This window comes from Octopus bimaculoides, chromosome 8 (genome assembly GCF_046866305.1).
Source record: "Octopus bimaculoides isolate indiv1 chromosome 8, ASM4686630v1, whole genome shotgun sequence".
Taxonomy (NCBI): domain Eukaryota; kingdom Metazoa; phylum Mollusca; class Cephalopoda; order Octopoda; family Octopodidae; genus Octopus; species Octopus bimaculoides.
In genome coordinates this window covers 36,566,181-36,591,116 of record NC_142935.1, presented here as the reverse complement: position 1 = coordinate 36,591,116, position 24,936 = coordinate 36,566,181, and the positions used below count along the sequence as shown (strand labels likewise).

General features: G+C 35.4%; 1 protein-coding gene across 13 annotated transcripts in view; it reads right to left on the bottom strand.

The window, feature by feature from the left end:
- LOC106867420 (zinc finger CCCH domain-containing protein 10) overlaps window positions 1-24,936 on the bottom strand; it is a 639,081-nt gene that overhangs the window by 136,092 nt on the left and 478,053 nt on the right. For 12 of the 13 annotated variants that reach the window (XM_089356351.1, XM_089356349.1, XM_089356340.1 and 9 more), the window contains one exon: window positions 8,156-8,194. The exons of the other annotated variant lie outside the window; for it this stretch is intronic. The gene's annotated coding sequence lies outside the window, so the exon portion shown is untranslated. The remainder of the gene's footprint in view (window positions 1-8,155; window positions 8,195-24,936) is intronic. 13 annotated transcript variants of the gene reach the window in all.

Genomic DNA, 24,936 nt, shown 5'->3' with positions numbered 1-24,936 from the left:
AAGTCAAAGCAGTGATAAACCAATCTTTTGCTCTAGATACAATACATCAAGCCTACATTATCCTAAGTGTCCTTCTTTTGAAAGTATATAATTTTTGGGGTATTTGGCTGCAGTTTCTAGCTAGCCACTGCATAGAAGCACCTTTTTTTTTACTTACCCTCACAATAATACACATTTCTTTTAATACATGACAGACACAAAGACAGATAGATATAGAAGAACAGACAGAGCATCAATGTGTCCATGTGACTGTGTTAATATGTATGATTCTTCTTATAATAAATTTCTCACCAACAGAGAAAGCGCTAAGCTCTGGCTCAAAAACAAGGTTCCTTCACTGGCATTTAGAAAACAGCAACTTGGAAGTCATGTGTGTATGTCACAATTCTTTCTGAATTTGAATTCTTCACTTAAATAAGGAACCAGTTTCTAACAAAGAAACAATACTCCACCATGAAGAATAACAGTGATGACAAGTTGCATGGAAAACTTTAGAAAAATCTTGCATATTTTTACTGTTCCACTTACAGACTATATTTGCAAAGCCATATTTGCTGGTCACTTCTTTTGTCTGGAAACCTTAGCTCTTTGAGATTGTCAAGCAGTCACTTGCTAACATAGTTAAGTGTACCTATGATAATTATTGGTATAAATGCAAATTTATATTTTGACTAGAAATGCTATACTTTCCAAAGGCATTGTTAATGCAAGTACGTGAATGTTGATATGCCATATCTTAACTTGTCATGCCTGGGCAAAATGCTGATGTGATATTTACATTCTCTACTGGTATTATGACTGGTCATTCTGTGCTTTTATTTGAAGAGAACATAAAAGTTGGTGACAGGTAGAGTATCCAGCAGTTCAGAAATGTTCATATTTACTGAACAGCTGACTTGTTTGACAGTACATGATATGTTTTTATAGTCCAAACAAGCATATCAAGTCTTTTATGTTCTTACATGGCCAAAGCTTTTGATGGAGGTGTTTCACTGTTATTCCTTGCTTTGATATGTATACATTCATCAACAGTGGCACTCTCTGTTTTCACCCAAGTGTAGTTTCTCTTACACACACATATATACCAACCTCAATTTACATTGGAAACTAGAACCTTAGTGATAGTTTGGGAAGAGAATGACCACATGTATGATATCTTGCACAGAGATGTGACAGTCAGCATTGGTTCATAAATTATTCTTTAGCTATCTCCTGTTCTTGGATTGCGAAAGTGTAACCGTCAAAATGTGATGTAATGTAACAGTTACAAGTCCATGTCCAAGAGAAGCTACGTATGAGAGAGAGAGAAAGTGTGTGTGTGCATGTGTGCGAGAGTGGTGTGTGTGTGTGTGTGTGCGTGTGTGTGTGTGTGCGCAAGCATGTTGGCAAGTGTATGCATATATTTCTTTGAGATATATTAATGTCCTTCTTTGCAGAATCCAAACCAGTCATGATAAAGTGACAAGACCTTTTTTTTATTTGTATGCATGTACCTACATACATGTATGCATGTGCAATTACATTTGTATGGGTGCTAGTATGCATATGTACGTATATTTATTTCACTTTACTTTCACTATTGATTCATTCTAATAGTTTGTGTACATTTGTTACCATCTATATACTTGTCTCTCAATCTATGTGAATACACACAAATACATATGCATCCATAAAATCATGAACAGACATATATGCATACACATTTTCCTATACATATGTAACATATATCACATTTTTCTTATACATACACAAATATAGCTATGCATTCTAAACTAGATAAATGCCTCAAAATTTACACACACACACTAAAAATAGCATACATACATACATATCCCATTTCTCTCTCTCTCTCTATCTATCTATCTATATATATATACACCCATACACACAGATCTAAAAGAATCTGTCAAACTGCAACAGAAAACTCCCAGGTTTATTAAGTGCATATATCATATTAAACTTAAGTGGAATAGTTTATAAAGGCTATATATTTTCATGACTTTGCATCCGCTTCCCTCTATCATTTCTTTCACTTCCCACCCTTCCACCAGTTCAACATAAAATTTTAGTCAACTCTGTTTGACTAGAGTAGAATGAGATTATTTAGAAAGGGACTATTATTTGAAAGAACCCCTTTCTAAACTATAAAAACTCTTCACTGTATTATCCTGTTATTCTGCCCTGTCACAGTTGTTCAGTTTTATTGCTAGACAGCAGTACCTGTCCAAGACACAACCAAGCCTTCAAACAAAACAGCAGGTTAGAGAAAGGCAATGAAACAAGTAAAGGTGAACATGGATTGGTTGAGGGAACAAAAGGAACTGTCACATATTTGAAATCTCTCAGGTATGCCTTCTCAGGTGAGAACCAGAGATTCTGCATGCTTTCCTTCATTTCCCTCACTAATCTTACAGCAGAATGTGAAAAACCAATACTGTTATTTTACCTCCATTGTATTATCTTGTCAAATTGAAATTAGAATAAGTTTATGGGATCATTTCAAAGAGAATATTACTTATGTGTACTAGGGTGTACTGAAAAGTTCTTGGCCTTGGGTAAAAGAAAATACTGGAGGATCAATTAATTATGATTTTATACAATATATTCCCCTCTCAGATTCACACACTTATTGCAGTGGTCCTTCAGTTATATTGAGTGTTGCAAAAGAACTCGAAAGTTTGGGCCTCCAGCCAGGCTTCTAGCGATACCTTTCAAGCCAGGAATTTTTCAGCACCTCCTCATATATGCAATGTTTGTTGAAGTACCTAATACTTGACTGGTCATTTATATTATCAACCTCAGTAGGATGAATGACAAAACTAACAACAACGAAAAGATCTAAACCCAGAACCTTCAACAAAACTATTCAGTAACACAGAAGTATAGATGCGAAAATTAGAAAAAAACACATCCACTATGTTTATGTCATCTTTTGCACTAAACACCAGCAGTCTTTTTACCCACAAAAGTATTACCATGCTGAGTTGGAAACAGAAACATGTTTTTTCTTTCTTTTTCAAACTATACCTCATTCAATTTCCGTGAAATCTATTCCGTTGTTTTTTACAGCATTACATCCAAAACTTTTTTTTTAAATATTCCAATATAATTATGTAGCAGTGTATTTTTAAAAAACATTTTTTTTATTTCTCCTTTGTTTTATTTAATCACTTCCCTTTATGATGGATGGCATTTAACTATTTCTCATTATCTGAGATGACAACATTTGTGGTTCTAATGAAGTTTTGAAAGTTTTATGTTTTTTTTTCTGTTTTTCACCATTCTAACATATGAAAATGCCAATCTTTCATATATACATTTACACATGCACATTCAGATATATATATATATGTGTGTGTGTGTGTGTGTGTATGCATACTTTATTAAAAAGTAGCAAATATATATATATATATATATATATATATATATATATATATGCATATATATACATCTATGTATGTATCATCATCATCATTGTCATCATTTAACATCCGTTTTCCATGGGTTGGACGATTTGACTGGTGACTGGCAAACCAGGAGGCCACACCAGGCTCCAATCTGATCTGGCAATCTTTCTACAGCTGGATGCCCTTCCTAACGCCAACTACTCAGAGAGTGTAGTGGGTGCGTTTTACATGCCACCAGCACAGAAGCCAGTCAGGCAGCACTGGCATCAGCCACGTTCAGATGGCGCTTTTTATGTGCCACCAGCACAGGTGCCAGTTAGGGTGAGGGGGGCAGGCATCAACCATGTCCGGATGGTGTTTTTTACATACCACTGGCACAGGGAGCCAATCAGGTGACCCACGCATGAATGGTGCTTATTGTGTGCCACCAGCACTGGTATCATCCACAACTACAATTTCCATTTGATTGTGATTTGATTTGATTTTCTTGACTCAATAGGTCTCCTCAAGCCTGGCATGTCACCTGATGATTCAAAGGCACTTTTTAAATGGGCTGGTTATATGACACGGGTATAGGCTATGGCTGTGATCTCACTTTCCTTGCCAGGTCTTCTCAATTACAGCATAACTCCAGAGGCCTCGGTCTTTTGTCATTGCCTCTGAGAAGCCCAACGTTCAAAGGTCATGTTTCACTACCACATCCCATGTCTTCCTGGGTCTCCTTCTCCCACAGGTTCCTTCCACTGTTAGGGAGTGACACTTCTTCACACAGCTCTCCTCATCCATACATAGCACATGACCATACCAGTGCAGTCTTCTATCTTGCACACCACATATGATGTTTCTTATGCATTTCTCTCAGGGTGCTTACGCTCTGTCGTGTGTGCACACTGGCATTACACATCCAGCAGATCATACTAACTTTATTTTGTTTGAGCCTACGCATGTTCTCAGCAGTCATGGACCATGTTTCACTGCTGTGTAGCATAGCAGTTCGCACACATGCAACATACAATCTACATTTCACTCTGAGCGAGAGGCACTTTGTCACCAGTTGAGATAGGAGCTTTCTGAACTTTGCCCAGGCTATTCTTATTCTAGTGGCAATGCTCTCTGAGCATCCACCCCCACTACAGATTTGGTCACATAGGTAGCAGAAGCTACCAACTATTTCTAGTTTCTCCCACTGGCATGTGATGGAATCAGTTTTTTGAGCATCTGTGGTGTTTATTGCCCCTGTGCATCTGCCTCACACAACAGCTATCTTCCCAGTCAACCTTCCTTTGATGTTGCTGCACCTCTTATGCATCCATAGCTTACACTGAGTACATCTTATGGAGTTTCTTCTTATGCGTCCATATATACACACACACATATGTGTATATATATATATATATATATATATGCACACACACATATACATATATCTATATGTACACACATGCATGTGTATATATACAGACACACACACACGTTTGTGTATGTGTAATCACCACATAAACATATGAATAAGAATGTTTATGTGCAATCAGTACAGCTAAACTGGTTGAAAAACAAGCATTTGAATGAGGTTCAATCCAGGATTGTAGCATTTCCACATGCTCTTCATCATAGGCTTGAGACAGGATTGAATATAGAATCTTAATATTTTGTCACACTCCCTGAAGCGTCCATGAATTCAATCAACTGTTGATCTTTGACCATGCAACAATACAGCTGGAACACTACTGTTCATAGGTTTGCTTAATTGGGATGGCCAAGGGTTAAACAACAATGTATTCATAATCGTATTAGTAATGGTATTCTGCATGTGCCAGCCATTGCCACTGATTCCCAGTTTATACATGTACTCATCACAGTCTTCCACTTTCCTTTTGCTCTTTCAAGAAATTTTATACCCACTAATTTAATCCAATCCACTATACCACCGCACTTATAGACCCTTCCCTGAAACTTGACAGTGTGCCCCATATTTTCACCTTCTTCTCTCTCTCTCGTTTTTCAAACTAGAGTAGCCATGCAACTTGCTCTACTGCAAGACACCCGTTTCCATACCTATATTTTATCCTAACCTCTCATCACTTGGCACTAAAACACCTCCCTCAGTTTTACACCCACCTCAGTTGAGGGGGTCTTGTCTTGGAAGTTACTTGATAACCTTACCAGTGCTGGTGCATATAATAAATACCCAGTACCCTCTGTAAAGTGGTAGGCATAACAGAAGGCATCTAGTTGTAGAGACTATTCTGAAGCGAACAGTAGAATTCAACATAATCCTCTGATTTGCCAGTTCCTGTTAAACCATGCAACCCATGCCAGCATGAAACACAGATATAAGTGATGATGATGAAGATGATGGAATATCGATGCCAGACAAAATGCTTTACAGTATTAGTTAGTTACATCTATTTTATGTCTTGAGTTCAAATTCTGCTTGTCTTGACTTTGTCTTTTACTCTTGCAAGGTTGAAAAACAGAACACCAGTCAAGTACTAGAGTTTCGGTCTAACTGATTATGTAGCACTCCGGCCGAATATGTTCTTTCTGACAAAATCACAAATCAACAGCGGCACATCTCAATGTGCAGGTCTCACTGCATGCTTTTTTGTACAGATATCACTATCTTTTTTTATTGCAATGTTTACAAAGTACTGAGGGGCCTTTGAAATCCGTCTTTCAAGATCAATCCTTTGTTCTGCTGTGGGCATTAGAGACCCTTTTCTACCTTAGTATTGGCCTTGTACAATCCTCTGTATGGTAATGGATGCAATCCATACTCTGGTTTCATGGACAAGGAAGATATAAATTTCATTATAAAAATATCAATATACAAAGAATGTTTACATTATGCAAATATATACTTGATCTTAGAGGTTTAGTAAGGCCAGTTCCATTGGCTAGAAACAGTGAAAGACTAAGAGTAATACATATATATCACACGCAACATCAGTTACAACAACATGTATGTATGCATTTGTGTAAATATGTTTGTATGTGTAGCTATGTGCATATATACATGTGATGTGTGTGTGTGTGTGTGTGTGTGTGTGTGTGTGTGTGTGTGTGTGTGTTGTCACAGCAATCACAGAAAAAAGAAAACAAACAGTTAAAGACAAGACAAATATCAAACCATTAACAATATAATACGTCGTATATGTGGATTCCCTGGACCATTAGCTCATCACGCACTTATATGCAGCATGCAATATCAATGTCATCAAGTTCTTACGAAATAATGGCACATACATCTACAAATGTCATGCCTGCTGATGCAAAATGCATCTCACAGCATGCTTACTGAGAAACTCAGAACTGTCCTTTCAATGTTGTTGCTTATATATATATATATATATATATATATATATATATATATATATACATACACACACACACACACACACACGCATAAGATAAAGCCCACTTGGTAGAGTGAAGGTGCATAGTTTGATAATCATAGAATGTTGATGTTGATGATGGCATATTAATGCATACATCAGCAGCATCAGTTACAGCAAACATATTAGAACTGAATGGGACATGTTCCAATGAACAGTAGTACAAAGAAACATGGGTATTATAAGCACTGCTCATCTATTTATATAGCCATTCATCCATATATACATATGCACATACATACACGTGGACATAAATGTTTGATGTTGTCTAAACTCCAGCCAAGGAATCTCCTTGTCATTTAGTTGGAGAAAGGCCATCATTCTTTTGTAAAAGAATTGTCTCAATAAATACATAATGATTTCTTTAGACTTGGCACCAGATCAATTTTTCTATAAGAATCAAGAATTAGGTAGGAGAGTGGTGTATTAAATCAACCACATTATAATAGAATGTGGTACTCATTTTATTGATGCTGGACACATAAAATCCTGATGTCAAACCTGATGGTATTTGGACATGAAGGCTGGGATAAAATTAAAATTTGTAAAGCAAAACTCCACCCAATGTTCTAATTTTTCCTACTAAATTACTATCCAATCTCAATAATTGAATAAGCAATTCCTTTTGGGAACATAAAATCTCACTTTCTAAAGTCACTTTCTAAAGTGGAAATATGAATATTACCAAGATTAATTCTGAAATACCAAGGGTACATACTTTCTCAATTTTGAAGGCAAATAGCTGAGTGGTTAAAGTGTTGGACTCACAATCATAAGGTTGAATGTTATATCCTTCAGCAAAACACTTGTTTCATGTTGCTCCAGTCTGCTTGGCTTAAAATATACAGCAGTCAAGTATTGTTGCAACTCTCTCTTATTCCAGCTAACACATACACGATGTTCTTGTTAGGTCAACAGTGAAAGGGTTCAAACATTGTATATATCTGTTCACAAATATAGATATGCACTGAAACCAATTGGTGAAAGCACGGTGTATATTATCAAACTGTCCTTACTCGCAAGTGAAAGAACTGCTTACAGGACACAAGCTAAGTGACAAAACTATACACTGTTGCTCAATCTACAAGTAATAGTGACCCTATCCCTTTAAAATGACACCTTACTGATTTGGAAAAGAAGGAAACACAAACACATTGGCTAGTATAGTGTTGGGGTGAACTCTGTGAGCCTGGATACTTGCAACAGAGGGACTCTGTTTGAGCATGCACACACGTGCACACACACATATGCACACACACATGCGCACGCACACATAGACCAGTTGTTCAGGTTTAAATGAAGTAGAAGAATTAGACTATACCAGCAGAAAATATATATAGACGGATACCTCACCTGCTAGAAATAGGAGCCAAATCTTCCTCAAACCATACTCTACCAATCAAAAGAATGAAAAAAAGATGCATTAGATAATTTAGAAAAGGGTACACTATTAAAAAATTTAATGGGATGGTTATGGAATACATTCTGTATGAAAACAATTGACAGTTGGGAAACTTGATGAAAAACCTGCTCACTTGGATATGACTTGGGGCTTAAAAGAACATATAGATAAAGCATTTAAAAATAAAAATTTGAAATGAAAAAAAAAAGCAGGATTCAAATCTGACTGGTATATAATTCTGAAGCTTTTAAAAAACATCATAGATGATCTAAACAATGTGAACAGTGAACATTTCCTCTACTAACTACTAACTACTGTCTTGAATACATGCTATATCTAATTACTTTTATATTTGTATGTATTTATTTGTGAAGATATGTGGCCTAGAGTTAAGATGTTACATACACAATCATAAGTTTGTGGTTTCGATTCATAGACAAACCAGCACACTGTGTCTTTGAGCAAGGTACTTCATTTCATGTTGCTCCAGTCTACTCAGTTAGAAATTAAGTGCTCTAACTTAGAATAATATTAACCCAATATGCCTGATGCCAGCAGGCTTTCATGGTTATGGCAATAGTAGATGGTGATGATGATGATGATGACTAAGATAATAATGACAATAATGATGATAAAATGACAGTAACATCAATGATGATAAGGCAACAACAACTATAATGATAATGATAATGATGACAATGATGACCATGATGTGGATGGCAGCAATGATGACTATGATGACGATAAAAATGATAACACTGATGATGATAAGGAGGAGGAGGAAAAGGACAACTGATTCCTTTAAATCATTCAAAAGTTGTATAACTAACAAATGGAACCAAGTATCATACAGCTACCTTAACATGTAAACAATGTCCCTTCTAGTACAACACTGGCCCCTATTCTTAACAGTCCCTTGTAATAAATGTAACTTTAACTATTCTTTTAAAGTATATTAAAATCATATTAACCCCTAGCATGTTAACCAGCTACATTTAGTCTCAATATTCTACCTCTTGTGTGTCCAAACCATCCAGATCCAATCTCTCAAACCAACCCTAAATGTCACTCTAAAATATAAACAATCACATCATCTCAAAGCTATGAGATAATGAAAGATTAATTTTAAAAATGTGAATAAGTATTACATTTGACAAAGTAATCGGAATACAAAAGAGTTAAAGCAGCAACATTTCTCTACAATCCTTGTTCTCTCAAGAAGAGAAAGGGTCTTCACTCCTCATGACAATTGTACTCTTTCATTAACTGATTAATTACTTAATGCCAACACTGACTGGCATCAATGTTTTTAGGTTGTGGATGTTTGAATTGAAAGAAGGCAAAACATTGCCAGTTAGTTATGTGGTTGGCTAATTCTACCCTACTCTCTTTATAACATTGACAGTAACCTAGATAAATATGAAAGATGAATATTATATATATATTATTAAGAGACATAAATAAATAAACATATATATATATATATATATATATATCAAAATAATGAGCTTTCACCAACAACCTCTTTCTCTCTCACAAACATACAAATACAACACACATGCATGACATTCACATCTGCTGCCATTTGTAATTTGGAATTACTGGAAGGAGCCACCATGTGTAAGAGTAGTGTCTACGAACATAGATGAAGAAATATATCAGTGCATAGCAAGAGTAAGTGTGTGTGTGTGTCCTATTTTTAATTATTTGGAATCTTTCTGTATGGAAGGAGCTGGTTTCTAACAAAGACACAAGCTCCATCAGTGGAATGTAGATAACAAAAAAAAACAAATTCTCATTTTGAACTTAAGAAAAGTCTTACATATTTTTACTGTTCTGCTCACAGAATGTATATGTAACGTGTGTGTTAGCCAGTTGATTTCTTTCCTTGAAAATTACAGCTTATCCAGACTGCACTTAGACATTTACTTACAAAACCAAGTGCATCAATTATTTTTGGTATAAATGTGAATTTATAACCTGGTCATGTGGATATGTGTGTGTGTATGGATGTACATTGGCATGCATGTATGAAACTCAACTGAAAGACAAACCCAATCAGTTATAGAGTAACTCAATACATGTAAAATATAATTTTATAGTTTTGATATATTCTCCGAGATGTTATCAACATTTCAAGTCTCGTGCTCTTTTCAGGGAAATACTTGCTCTTAAAGAAAGTCATGTGACTTGAAATATTGGTACTGGCTTATTTGCAGTGTGTAAGCATGCATTTGTGTGAGTGTTTTTTCATGTAGAAATATGAAATAATAGTACTTAATACAAAGGGATATTTATATATGTAGGTACCTATAATTTATATGAGTTTGAATGCCGCTGAAGTTGACTACGCCTTTCATTCTTCAATAGTCTAAGTACCAGTGAAGTGAGGCCTGATTTAATTGATCCCTCCCTAAATTTCTGGCCTGATGGCTACATTATAAACAATATTATTAATCTTAAGGTGATGAACTTTGGATAAAATGCCTTCTGGTATTTCTTTTGGCTCTTCATGATGGAGGCCCAAATCCAGCAGAGATAATCTTTGACTTTCATTCATTTGAAATCAATACAATACTGTACCAATCAGGTATTGGGAATAATGGTATCAACTAATTTCGTCATCTTGGCCTAAATTGCCAACTGGCAGATTAGTTAGCACATTACTCAAAATGCATAGCAGCACTGCTTCCAGTTCTTTAAATTCTGAGTTCAAATTCCACAGACGTCAACTTTACTTTTCGTCCTTTTAGGAGCTATGAAATAAAGTATCAGTCAAGTACTGGGGACCAATGTAATTGACTTGCCCATCTCCCTTGTTCAAAACTGTTGGCATTGTGCTTAAATCAGAAATCATTATTATCATTATTATTATTATTATTATTGTTGTTGTAAAAAATGTATGAAAACACATACACAAAGCCACAGAAGTATGTAAATGAATGGTTTTCAATCATTTTTGCATATTTGAACTTCTTTATTTGTGTGTCTGCGTGGTTCTGCATGTAAGCTTATGTGGTGAGTGTGTGTAAAGGCAAATTTGAGAGTATTTAAGAATATTTGCATGGGTGTGGGTGCCCAAGTAAGTGATATGTGGTGTATGTGTATGTTTACAACTATAACACCTTTTGCGTTCTTTTGTGAGTGATTTGTTGTGAATAAAAAATAAGTTCCTCTGTCATCATATCTGACCATAAAAATTACTAAAAAGAAACTAGGTTATGCATAATGAATTTTATTCTATGAAATTAGATATCTTGAATATTTTCTTTTGTAAAGCTATGAGCTTACAAATATTCTCCTATTTTTTTCTTTCTCTCTAACTCTACTTTTGTATTTTGTACTTTTTTTTTATTTCACTTCAACATAGAAAGAATGAATAATTAGAGAATGTATTTGAAAGAAATAAGCATCAGTTTTCATTCTTTCATTCCGAAGATATTTCTTTTCACTGGCTTTACATTAGATTTATAAAGAATTGGATATTTCAGAGTTCTTGCTTGATATTCGTCATCATCACCACCATTTATTGACCACTTTTCTATGCTTGGGTAGGTCAGACAAAATTTGTAGGGGCAGATTTTTCTATGGCCAGATGCCCCTCCTGTTACCAGCCCTCACCTGCTTCCTAGTAAAGTAATGCTCTCCGTATCTATCATGGTTTCATGGGAGATCAGAAACAAAGGGCACTGCAAGTGCAACAGTTACATTCATTTACAACTATCATATGATGTATAAGCAAGGAAACAGTAACACATACACATATACAACAGGCTCTTTTCAGTCTCCATCCATCAAATCCATGCACAAAGCTTTGGTCAGCCTAACACTAAAGTAAAAGACATTTGCCTAAGGGCTGAAACCAGAATTATGTGACTGAGAAGTAAATTTCTTATCACATGACTACACCTGTGCCTATTGTTGTTATCTAATTTAACCCTCATGTTGGCCGACATTTTACACCCATCAATAAAGACATTCCAGCCATGATCATTGTCTTTATATACTTAGTTTTCTATTTATTTATTATGGGTAATATTTAGTATAGTTTCAACCATATCATATTATCCAATATGTGATTTCAAGTCAATATGGAGAATGGAAATATTACCATCATCAACAACATTTCAAATTTTGTTAATGTAGTGTACCACAAGAAGTAACAAACTCAACTTGAGTCAGCTCAAGAGAAACAAAAGCAGGTAAAAACGAATGGCCATGCCAGCATGCAAGGTAAACACCATTAAATGATGATGTTAATGATGATGAATAAGAAAGATGTTTTTCAATCATCAAGGGTGAGGCTGCATAGGCCAGTAAAAGAAGAGTTAGAAAGAGATCTGTATCAGTGCACAACTGGATGTGTACTCCTGTAATTGAAGCATGTACCAGACCTTTCAGGCAGAACATGAAGCAAGGAGTTAGGCAAAGCTGGTGCACTGCAGACCTACCCATAGCCTATAATCACAGCTGTCTACGTGTTACTTATATGATGACCACAGTTAGAGATATTCCTACAGATGCTGTCACATTTGCATGAGAAAATAGCCATGTGATGTGCAAAGAGACCTACAACAACATATGGTTAGAGTTAGATTGTGTCGATATGGATGCTAGGTCCCCATGACCCTTAATGGCAGCAGTGCTATCCCAGAATTGTAACTCATTGAGAGTGTGGTAAGAAGTTCTGTCAGACTGTTTCTACAGAGCAGAAACCCAGTTGCTACATGTGTAATAGTAAAAACCAATTGAAGAATTTCTATTTGCAACAAGAAGAAAAACAAAAGGAAAAGGGGAGTAGCAAACAAGAGCAGAGGTCAAAACAGCAAAAAGTAGCAGGTCCAAAAGCAGAAAAATGAGTAGTAGTAGGAGTAGTAGTAGTAGTAGGAGGAGGAGTAGTAGTAGTAGTAGTAGTGATAATAATAATAACAGCAACGATGACGATTATGGTTTCAAATTTTGGTAAAAGTCTAGCAATTTTCTAGAAGTAAAGGGGCTGGTTGAGTATATTAACCCCAGTATTTGACTGCTATTATACTTAACTGAGCCTCAACATCATTTTAACTCAGAACATAAAGTCAGAAGAAATGCAGCTAAGCATTTTGTCTGATGCACTAACAATTTTCTGTATTTTTATTGTCTATTTTAGAAGTCATTATTATCATGAATGATATTTATCATATTAGTTTTAAAATGCTTTCAGAACAGGAATTTAGGAAAAAAAACGACAAATCTAATGGCAAGACTAAAATAATATGTATATATACACACCCAGCAACTCCATCACACACACACATACATATATAGATTATACACACATATATATATATACATACAAATACACACACACACACATACACATATATAAACACATGCTCATAAATGTGTATATACATACGCATACAAATACACATGCATATACAAACGTGCGTGCGCACACACACATATATAAATTCATTTACATTTTTAATAATTTTCAAATGTATTGGGCATTTAAGAGTATACCACTCAAATATACATAAATATTTAAGCATTTGGGGTTTGAAAATATAGCTATTTCAGTTTCATGAAATGTCACATTGAAACATGTCGCATTCCTGTCCTTCAGTTCGCAATATACAATACAATTATAGATATTGATAAATGAAGAGATAAGTAGTAGGGTGTATTTAAATATTTATCAACTGATATTAATCACATATAGTAGTATATACAGCATTTTAGACAAGTGGCAGATTTTTTCACATAAACATTTTGTTTTATTTATATATATATAAACACACACACACACACACACACACACACACATTAATGTAGTGACTAAGAGCAGACTTCACTGTGCAGTTACAAATTCCACTTTATAACCAGATACTTTTTAGGTTCTCCTCTACTGAGTGGAATTTCAGGTGAGTGTAGAGTGGAACTTGTAGATGGAAACTCTAAGGATGTTTATTATACATGCATGTGTGTGTTTGAGAGAGACAGAGAGAGATTGAGAGAGAGTACATATATGGAAGTGTCAATTCTGTATGTTGTCATTCGTCCCATTTGAGTGAAAGAAAAGGACGTTTACTTTGTTTCATCAACAATTATTCTGCAGTTCAATAGATGAGTGTTCTGCAATTCACTAGATGAATGAGGACTGGTGGATTGCAAAACAATACATTACTTGGAAAGCAAGCTATGCTAGGCACCAGGGAGAATATCCACCAATAAAAAATATAAACTGCCCTAATAAGATTTCTTCCATACCAGCATGGAAAAATGACTACTATGATGATGTTTATATATGTGTGTCTATCTGTGTGTGTGTTTGTGTGTATGTATGTATGTATGTATGTATGTGTATACACACACACACATATATAATGAGGCAAGCCCATTTCATATAGTATGTAATGTTAGTGTACTTGATCATTGGAGCACAAACGTGCTGAAAAAGAGATCTTTGTACAAAAGGGATAAAGTGAAGAGTGCAAGAGAGAGGACCGAGTCGGTAGACATGTGATACATACAGAGGAATGATATAGTTAAATAAAGAAGAACCAAGTAAGTATAGTGGGAGGATCTTGCAAATATGAAAGGCATGAGAAGAAATGGTGAAATCTGATGTTGAGTGACTGAATCTCATGGAAAGGACGAGTAAGGTCTGAGTTGAGAAGCAGTATTGGGGAAAAGCCAGCCAGCCAGCCAGCCAGCCATGCAAGTGTGGTACAAGGACATTAAAATGATGATGGAGGTTGAGATGTATAGCATCTACATATTGGCCTCTCCCAACATTCTGTTCCTGGTAAGTCTCCATCTACTGTCCCATTCTCTTCCTTATACTACCATCTATTACTCTTTTTGCTTTAATCTCATTATGCAGTACTTAATATAAATTTTTTCTACTGCAGCATCAGCTTTACTAGTATCTAGTCAGTGAGATTTGTCAACAAAATCTGTTCTGAAACACGTATTTTATGTCGATATATATGTGTATGCATATGTGTGTGTGTCTGTTCATCTGTGTTTATGTGTATTATCTAATACCATGAATTAATAAAACAAAACTGATACCGTGTCAAAAAATGTCAACTTAGCCAAGTGGTACAATATAGAACAATAGAAAAAATACCTGCGTGAACTAAGTACTAAGGTTGGTATGACTGGCTAAAAGCCACTAAATCCGAAACACCTGCATGGCTACAGTCAAATGACTGAAGCCAGTAAAAAAAAATACATGTGCGTGTGTATGTGTATAAAATAATGTGTATCTAGTGAGGATCATAACATACATAGTTGGAATTTACAAAAAAAATCAAAACAAAAAACGAAGACAGGTGTGTAAACATACATAGGTGGTTAAATTCCTGCAGAAAAGGAAGTCAGTGACACAAGTTCAATCTCCCACTTGTCGAACAATTCCACATACTGTAATACCCACAGAGAACACAAAAGGATTTCAATTATCGTTATCAGTCTCTTAAATCAATGAGGTAGAACACTGGTAGAATCAATGAGGTATAACATCAATGAGGTAGGATACTGTTATTGGACAGTGTTGCCTGTACACTAAATCAATCAGAGAGAACATCAACATTGAGTTAGAATGAGGAATTCAATGCGACATTCAGAAGAGTAAGGGGTATTGTGAGAACATACAGAAATAGGGACAAGATGTGCTGCTTTGATGTGTAATGTGAGCTTAGTAATGGCAATAAAGCATCACTGGACAAGAAACAGTGAGGCTAAAGCAACAAGTTGTCTCCAGTGTAAGTTGTGTACAACCTTCAACATCTGATGGCAGAGTTGTTACAGTATTAGACAAAATACTTTGCAATATTTCTCTTAAAGTGTCAAGACAGCAGAATCATTAGCATGCTAAGCAAAATGCTTAGCAGCATTTCATTTATCTTTATGATGTGAGTTCAAATTCTGCCAAGCTCAACTTTGCCTTTCACCCGTTTTGACATTGATAAAATAAGTACTATTTGAGTACTGGGGTCAATGTAATCGACTATCCCTTTACCCAAAATTGCTAGACCTGTGCCAAATTTTGAAACCAATATTTCTTTGAACTCTTAAAATTGAAAGTTCAAATCTTATTGAGGTTAATTTTGCCTTTCATATTTTCAGTTGATAATATATACTATTGGTCAAGTACTAGAGATATTGCAATCACCTAACTTCCTCTACAAAACAGCTAGCCTTGTTCCCATTTTAGAAAACTTAAAAGGAAAAGAAGAAAAATATAAAACTTTCTTCATTGTCCTCTTCCAAGTATTTGGTTTCTGAAGAGATGTAATTATTTTTGGCATTGAAGCTAAATATTTGTAGGTATCTTATGATTTGCTATGTGTTAGGGTTTTCCATTAAAGTCTGTCAGATGACCAACTGATAAGGCTTGCACAAGTGTGTAACATCACTATAGCACTGGAAACCAGTATGTATTAGAGTCCTTTGTAATAGAAATAATACAGGAAAGGAAAAAAAAAAAAAGAAAAAGCAGTTGTATGACGTCTATGGCGGATTGAGTATTTAATGGGCATGTTCAATATATTCAGTTTTGGAATACATACATTGCCTTTCTTTACATTGACGGAAGAGATAATTTGACACAGATTCATTGTTTAAATAAAAGGTACTCATACAGACATAATATTTACTAAATTCAAAAAACACTTACTTAGACTATAGATCATACAGTTATAAGCTGAAAACTTGTTACATTCATTGACCTATATGTACCCTTAAAACAAAGCATATATGATGGTTTGCTTCAGTGTGCCTTCCTGACAGCAAGTCAATATCTACTTCTACAGTTGGATAGTTACAAAGAAAGACATGCATCCATCCTAAAACCGGTTACTTCATCAATATGTAAATATCTAAACAGAATGACATAAAAGACCTAAAAAGACATAGTGTTTATATTTTTATGTATACACAAAAACACACACACACACACACACACACACACACAGAAATATACACATATATCTGCATACCAGGTGATGGATGAGAGTTCATTGCAGTGAGAGCTGCAAATAAAACGTATTACTTGCTGCTCTAATGTTCCATATTCATAAAACATCCAGAGTGGAATACTCAGATGCAAGAAAATTTGCTGATCACCTAACAAATCACCCAACAGCATAACAATGTAAATTGGATGACTATAAATGTTGAACTGTTCCTCCCCACCACCGTTATCTAGCCAAAGGCCAGATTCGGCCGAGCAACATATGGTCAAAGGACCTCTAACTGTTACCACAGTGTCTTGTAGTTATAGTGTAATCAGCACTATGCTTGCCACCAATATCTTTCTGTAGGGTGTGGTAAGAGTTGGCTGCTATTCCTACGAGGTCACATGACTACATAGAGGCTCTTTCATTGGCTCCTGTCACGTCAGTAGAATACACAAATAATGGTGTTTCACTTGCCAACCTGGTTCAGCTTATCAACATCTGTCCCTGCTTTCACCACAATCACCATCAAAACTATGATCACCACAATCAGTTTCTTTACACAATTGAAAATCTCTTATCCGATACTCATAGGACCAAGATGGTTGCAGATTTTTGATTTTTCTAATTTCAGAATGCTTTATTAAAAAAACAAAAAAACTTGCATCTACAAAATGGAACAGTTTGAGGATAGAAACCAGGTCTAAACACAATAGCTTATAGACAAACTCTGAATGTAGTTCTATATAAATCTTTAATAATCTTTTTTTATACTTAAGACCATCAGAAATGTTAAGATATCAACCTCTACCCATGTTGACATGCTTTGATTAAATGGTTACAGCATAGATTAGATTACATAAGTTTCGGCTGAAGTTAACTCAGGCCATGTCTAATTTAATAGCACCACCTGGAAGAGATACACAATCAGCTTTGGGGAACCATAGTCCATTCAAGCAGAGGATTATTGTTTTCAGAGACATGTCTGGATGTGGGTGGTATTTGTTGTGGGTAATCATCTAGGGAGCGTTTGAATGCCGTGAAGTCATTTTCCTCCTTTATGTGTATCTGGCATGATTTTGAAGAGAGCAGGGCCAATTGAGGTGAAATAGTTCTGTCATAGTGTTGTGATACGACACAAACATTCCTGTAGTGGATGGATGGCACAGGGGCCAAGCCTTGGAAGAATTTTAAAGATGAGCAATGTTGATGGAATATTTTCCACATCATACACTTGATATAGAGCTCACAGCGGTGGTGAAGGGAGCAAAGCCTGAGCTATTTGAGTCGATCCCAATAGTCAAGTCTTGGCATGTCATCCTCCACAAACGTCTGCCAAGCAACTCATTTTAAGATAGATATGCGATTAAAATTACTAATAGAGAAATAAAAATAAACTTTGGAAACAGCAACGCTACCATAGGTTATGTGCAAACGATGAACGTGTTTTCAAAAGAGATAATCAAAGAACATAACATTGTAATACTTAATGTAAAGTAAATATAACAAATGAAAAATCCTTCAAGGATCCATAAAAATTCCCAGATCACTATCAAAATTTCATCATCTGTTCCTTGTGTCATTATCAACTTTTCCTGCAAGTTTCATCAAATACTATATACAACTTTTTGAGTTATTTTGCACACAGACGGACAGACAGACAAACCAACACCAATGGAAACATAACCTACTTCCTTGGCGGAGGTAAAAATAATGTGAAATAGATGGATGGAACATGTATAAATGAAAGGATAGCGAGATATGACATTTGTTTATGTATATTGTGAGAAATTATCAGTATATACAAGGAATTTGATATAATGTGCAAAATAGAAGGCTTCTCTGGTAAGGGCATGTGATCTGTATAAAAGGGTGGGTAGTTGAGCAAAGAACTGCAAAGCCATTGTGGTGTAAGGAATTTGCAAGAGTGAAAAACGGAGAAAGTTATGTGAAGAAATGAGGAAAACTGATCTGAAGAGGTTGAACCACACAAAGGGTTACAACAAATGCTCTGATACTATACTGAAAAAAATCTTAGCAGACTCATACAGCTTACCTTGAACCACAAATATTTGTAGGGGAAGTGTTTGACATAATCAGACTTAATATTCTACAGATACACATGTAAATGCAAAATAATAATAATGATACTCAACATAATTTGGCTTATATTTCAATAAACAGTTTACACTCAGAAAGTAACAGTGACTGTTATCAATATAGGCACAAGACAGAAGTTTGAGTGGCAAGGAGGGGAGGGGTACAATTGATTATATTAATTCTAGCACTTGACTAGTACATTATCTTACTGACTCCGGAAGAATAGAAGGTAAAGTTAACCTCAGTGACATTTGAACTCAGAATCTAAAGAGCTAGAAGAAACAGCACAAGGCATTTGTCTAATACTTGAACAGGTTGCCAAATTTACCACTCTTTTACACCAAGAAATTAACAGCATAAAAATATCTGCTATCATCACCATTATAATCATTGATGTCACCACTATTATCACAAACAATACCATCTCTACTATTTCCATTCCTACCACAAATGAACAAATAAAGGAGCCTCTATGTGGTTGCAGGAACTGCAAAAAATAGCAACAAAGGCTCTTTCAAATCAGACCTAACAAAATGTTTATGTAAATATAGTCTTAAATATCTAACAAAGAAAGATGCGATGATCATCACTTTGATCAAATATATTCTCAATTAGGAGTGACCGAGGGTTATACACCACCACCACCACCGCCACCACTGACACCAATAATAACATTAATACAAATTATTAATAGCACAACCACTACCATCAATAATATCAGCATCAGTGATGCCCCTCCACACACACACACACACATTCACACTAACAACACTGCTGTGACTACCACCTTCTACTGCTACTTGTACAACCACCATCAACACTATGACCCAACATCAATGATTCTGTATCATGAATTACTTTCAACATTATATAAACCACTACCACCCCAACCAAATGGATTGCTACCACCAACAGCAGCACCATCACCAATGCCTTATGAACCACCACCACCACCCCTTCATGAACTAGCACCAACACATCTGCCACCACTTTATGAACAAGCACCATCACCCTAAACCTAACCCTATCACTAGTTGCACGACCAGTAGCACTTCATCCAGTGTTTTTATGCATTTTGTTTTTTCAATGCATGAATGACCAAGTTGGTTTCATATGCATATGCTTCCATATGTAAGGTGGTGGGACAGAAAAGAGAAAAGAAGACACACAGAAACAAAGAGAGAGAGAGAGAGAGAGAGAGAGAGAGAAAGAGAGAGAGAGAGCAAGAAGAGAAGGCAGAGAAACAGAAAGAGGGAGGGAGGGAGAGAGACTACCACTTCCAACAACAACAAATGCAGCAGAGATGATCATTCAGGTGTGCAGTGACACACCATTCATGTTATATCGAATTGCAGATCACCTGTAGCATATTGAATATAAACAGATGCGGAGAGTTTGGCCGAGTGAATAGCGCAGAATAAATATGCAATGACATGCACAGTTACAATGAGCGAGCCACCAGCTGTTGTTGCTGGGGTGTAAATTATGCACAAGGGCAACTGAGAAAAGACAGGCAAAGCCGATTTCAACTACTACAACAGAAAAGCTCTCCTTTATATTTCTAAGAGATATTTCTGCAGGAGAGTGCAGTTGCTTACACAGGTATATTAGAGAGTATGTATATGTTTGTGTGTGTAGGTGTGTATTTATATATATATATATATATATATATATATATATATATATATATATATATATATATATATTCATACACACATATATAATATATATACATTCTTGCATCATCTATATATACAGGTGTGTGTGTGAATCAATAAATAAATCTATTACACACGTGGTTATATATATATATATATATATATATATATATATATATATATATATATATATATAAATAATATATGAGTATATGCATATATATGTACATACCTTCATCTACATGTATATATAGATGCATATCTGGGTACATGACGTTATATATATATATACACATACAGATGGACAAATAAAAGTATGCAAGTAAATATACATACAAATATATATATATATAAATATACAGATAAATATATATATATGTATAATATACGAAACCCGAATAGATGTGTGTGTGTGTATATATATACTCGCACACATACAAACAAATAAAATAAATAAAAATATTTATTCATCTCATATATATATATATATGCATCACATACTTTATATGTACCTTCACACAATTTATATATATGTAGAGAGAGAGAGAGAGAGAGAGAGAGAGAGAGAGAGATAGAGAGGAAATACAATGAAGGGTCCAAGCATTTGGTAGTAAACGAAATTGAGCTAGGAAGGGAGTTTGTGTATCAGGATTTACCAGTAAGATGCTTAAACTATCTGGCAGAGTAATGTACAGACTAGACACTAGCAACACTGATCACATAATACAAGAAAATATCATACCCAATGCCTAGTGTTGCAACATAACTGTTAAAAGCTGTAAGAGTAAAGATGCACAAGATGGAGGCAATTACAGATGCATCAAAATGTTGAATCAGGTTATGAAAGTTCCAAACTGTCTATTGCACAAGTCATGAGGAAGAGAATTAGTCAAGATGAGGTGCCATTTGAATTTATATAAGAAAGGAAGACTAACTTATCTTCCTAATGAGACAAACATCGGGAGACTTGTTTAATCAAGGGAAAGCCCCTAAACCCAGCATTTGTTGACCCAGGAATCTTTGACTGGAAACCATTCTCTGTAATCATGAAGAAACCTAAGTGTAGGCAAATGGCTGATGAATGTCATAGAAGTCATGTATAAGAGGTACAGTTAACAAAATCAGTAATGAGCTTAGCAACGAATTTAACATATAAGGATCCATCAGAACTCAAACCACAGCCCCTTTCTGGCCATTATAGTCCTACACTGTTTGTTTACCTTAACATCTGTTCATAACCTTGGTACCAAGACAAGTGTCCAGTCAACATAAAATTCAAAACTTCAAGGTGCCACAACAACATATATTCTACCAAATTCTCATATTACTTTTGAAAATCTTGAAAACATCGATTGAAGCATACATTATCAGTGCCTTTTACTTCATTATGTGATAGCCATAATTACGAAACTACTAGCTACAATGAAACACTAGTCTCAGCTTGCAACAGAAATATATCATCATCATCACCATCATTGTTTAATATCTGCTTTCCATGCTGGCATGGGTTGGGTGATTTGACATGGAGCTGGCTAGCAGTGAGCTGTCTAGACTCCAACTGTCTGTTGTAGCATGGCTTCTATGGCTGGATGCCCTTCCTAATGCCAACCACTAAACAGAATGTGCTAGGTGATTTCCACTTGCCACCGGTATGGGTGCATTTATGCAGCACCGGCACTGGAGTATTTTAAGTGGCACCATACACACACAAACACACACGACATGTGTGCATTGACTACTTTTAAATCATGTTTCTACTACATTCAAACATAGTGTGTGTGTATGTGTGTGTGAATATTTAAGAGATGTGGATATATATGATTTGTCAGAGAATATCAGCACTTTGTTTTGTTTTGTTGTCCAAGTTTGTTTCAGTATCATTCATGAAATAAATACCAGTGAAAATACTGAATCAATTCATCAGTTCTTACTCACCAGTAGATATTTGTATCAATATAAGAAATCATTACTCTGTCATTGAATCATATACTAGGCTTGATTCAATTAACTATATTCATTTGAATCTATGATTGTCATGGCCTTGTGCCAATGTGTCAAACCATCATGGTAATTATTTGTACAAATGAAAGCAGTGGGAAGATGGATGCCAAAAGAAGAGAATGCCAGATTTAATTTCGGACACTATTTTATTCAGTGAGTCACACTTTTAAAATTCAATTCACGCTATATCTAAGTACACTACCTTTCTTTTCTTGTGGTACTTTAAGGTCACTTAAAGTAACTGACTGAAGTAACTGAACATAATTTGCACAACTTCTCCAAATCATATTGATATTAAATGTTGTGTTCTGAAAATATAAGTGGAGTAGAGGTGCAGGTATGGCTATGAGGTTAAGAAGCTTGCTTCCCGGCATGTTGAGCAAGAGTCATCTACTAAAGCCCCTGACAGACCAAAACCTTGTGAGTGGATTTGATAGATGGAAACTGCAAAAACCCATCATATATATAATGCATGTGTGTGTCCTCATGTCCATCCTTGTCTAGACAAGGTCAGATTTGAGCATCTTTGTCATAAAAATACGGTTATTCATCTCTCGCCTTCCGTGTAAAGCATGTTTAGCTAGGAAAATATATGACCTCGCTTGGAAACGGGTGAGGGATGGTGACAAGAAGAGCAAGCATCCAAAGAAAATCTGCTTCAGCATATTTCATGTAACCCACATATATACAAAAGAGCAGACATTAAATGACAGTGATGATGACCATTTACTTCAGGCTTTCAAACTAACAAAATAAGTAGTATAACATATTTATAGAAACTAAACAATTTACGAAGTGTACATCCATTCTTCACACATTCTAGTAGACTCAAATATGAATGTGGCTTCCTATTGTTTGTATTTTGCATCAGAAGATGAGCTTGCTAGAATGAATGTAAGCATTGTCATTTGGATTTTAGTTGTTTTGTATCTTCATATTAATTGAAGACTCAACCAAAGCTTTACGAGTGGATTTAGTAAATGGAAATTAAAAGAACTCAATTATATGTACGGACATATGTATGTATGTATGCATGTATGCATGTATGCATGCATGTGCTACTGTTTTCTTGCTTTGACATCACATGGTAGATGCAAATGAGCATTCCCGTCATGCAAGCAGTGTCCTTAATTTCCAATCTTCCATAAAAACCATGTCAGGTCATGGGGAAATATTACCTCACCTGGAAACAAATGAAGGTTGATGACAGGGAGGGTAGCCAGCGGCAGAAAACCTGCCTCAACGAAATTCTGTCCAACCCATGGGACCATAGAATAGTGAATATTAAACCAATGATGATGATGAAGCTTAGTCCTAAGGCACAACATAAAATTCTCTTATGTGTTTTAATTTATTCTTTTCTTCTTTTATTCGTTTCAATCATTTGACTGCGACCATGTTGGAGCACTGCCTTGAAGGGTTTTTAGTCAAATAAATCAACCACAGGACTTAGTTTTTGAAGCCTACTACTTATTCTATCAGTCTCTTTTCCTGAACTGCTATGTTACAGGGATGTAAACACATCAACACTGGTTGTCAAATGGTGATGGGGGACAAACACAGACACACACACACAAAGAGAGATAGATAGATAGATAGATAGATAGATACATACATACATATATATATATATATATATATATATATATATATATATATATATATATAGATATATATATATATATCATCATCATCGTTTAACGTCCGCTTTCCATGCTAGCATATATAATATATATATATATATATATATATATATATATATATATATATATATATATATAAATATGGCAGGCTTCTATCAGTTTTTGTCTACCAAACCTACTCACAAGGCTTTGGTCAGACTGTGGCTATAGTAAAAGACACTTGGCCAAGGTGCCACACAATGTGAATGAACCCAGAACTATGTGGCCATGATGGGGCACTGCCTTTAGTTTGGCAAATCGCCCCCAGGACTTATTCTTTGTAAGCCTAGTACTTATTCCATTGGTCTCTTTTGCTAGACAGCTAAGTTATGGGGTTGCAAAC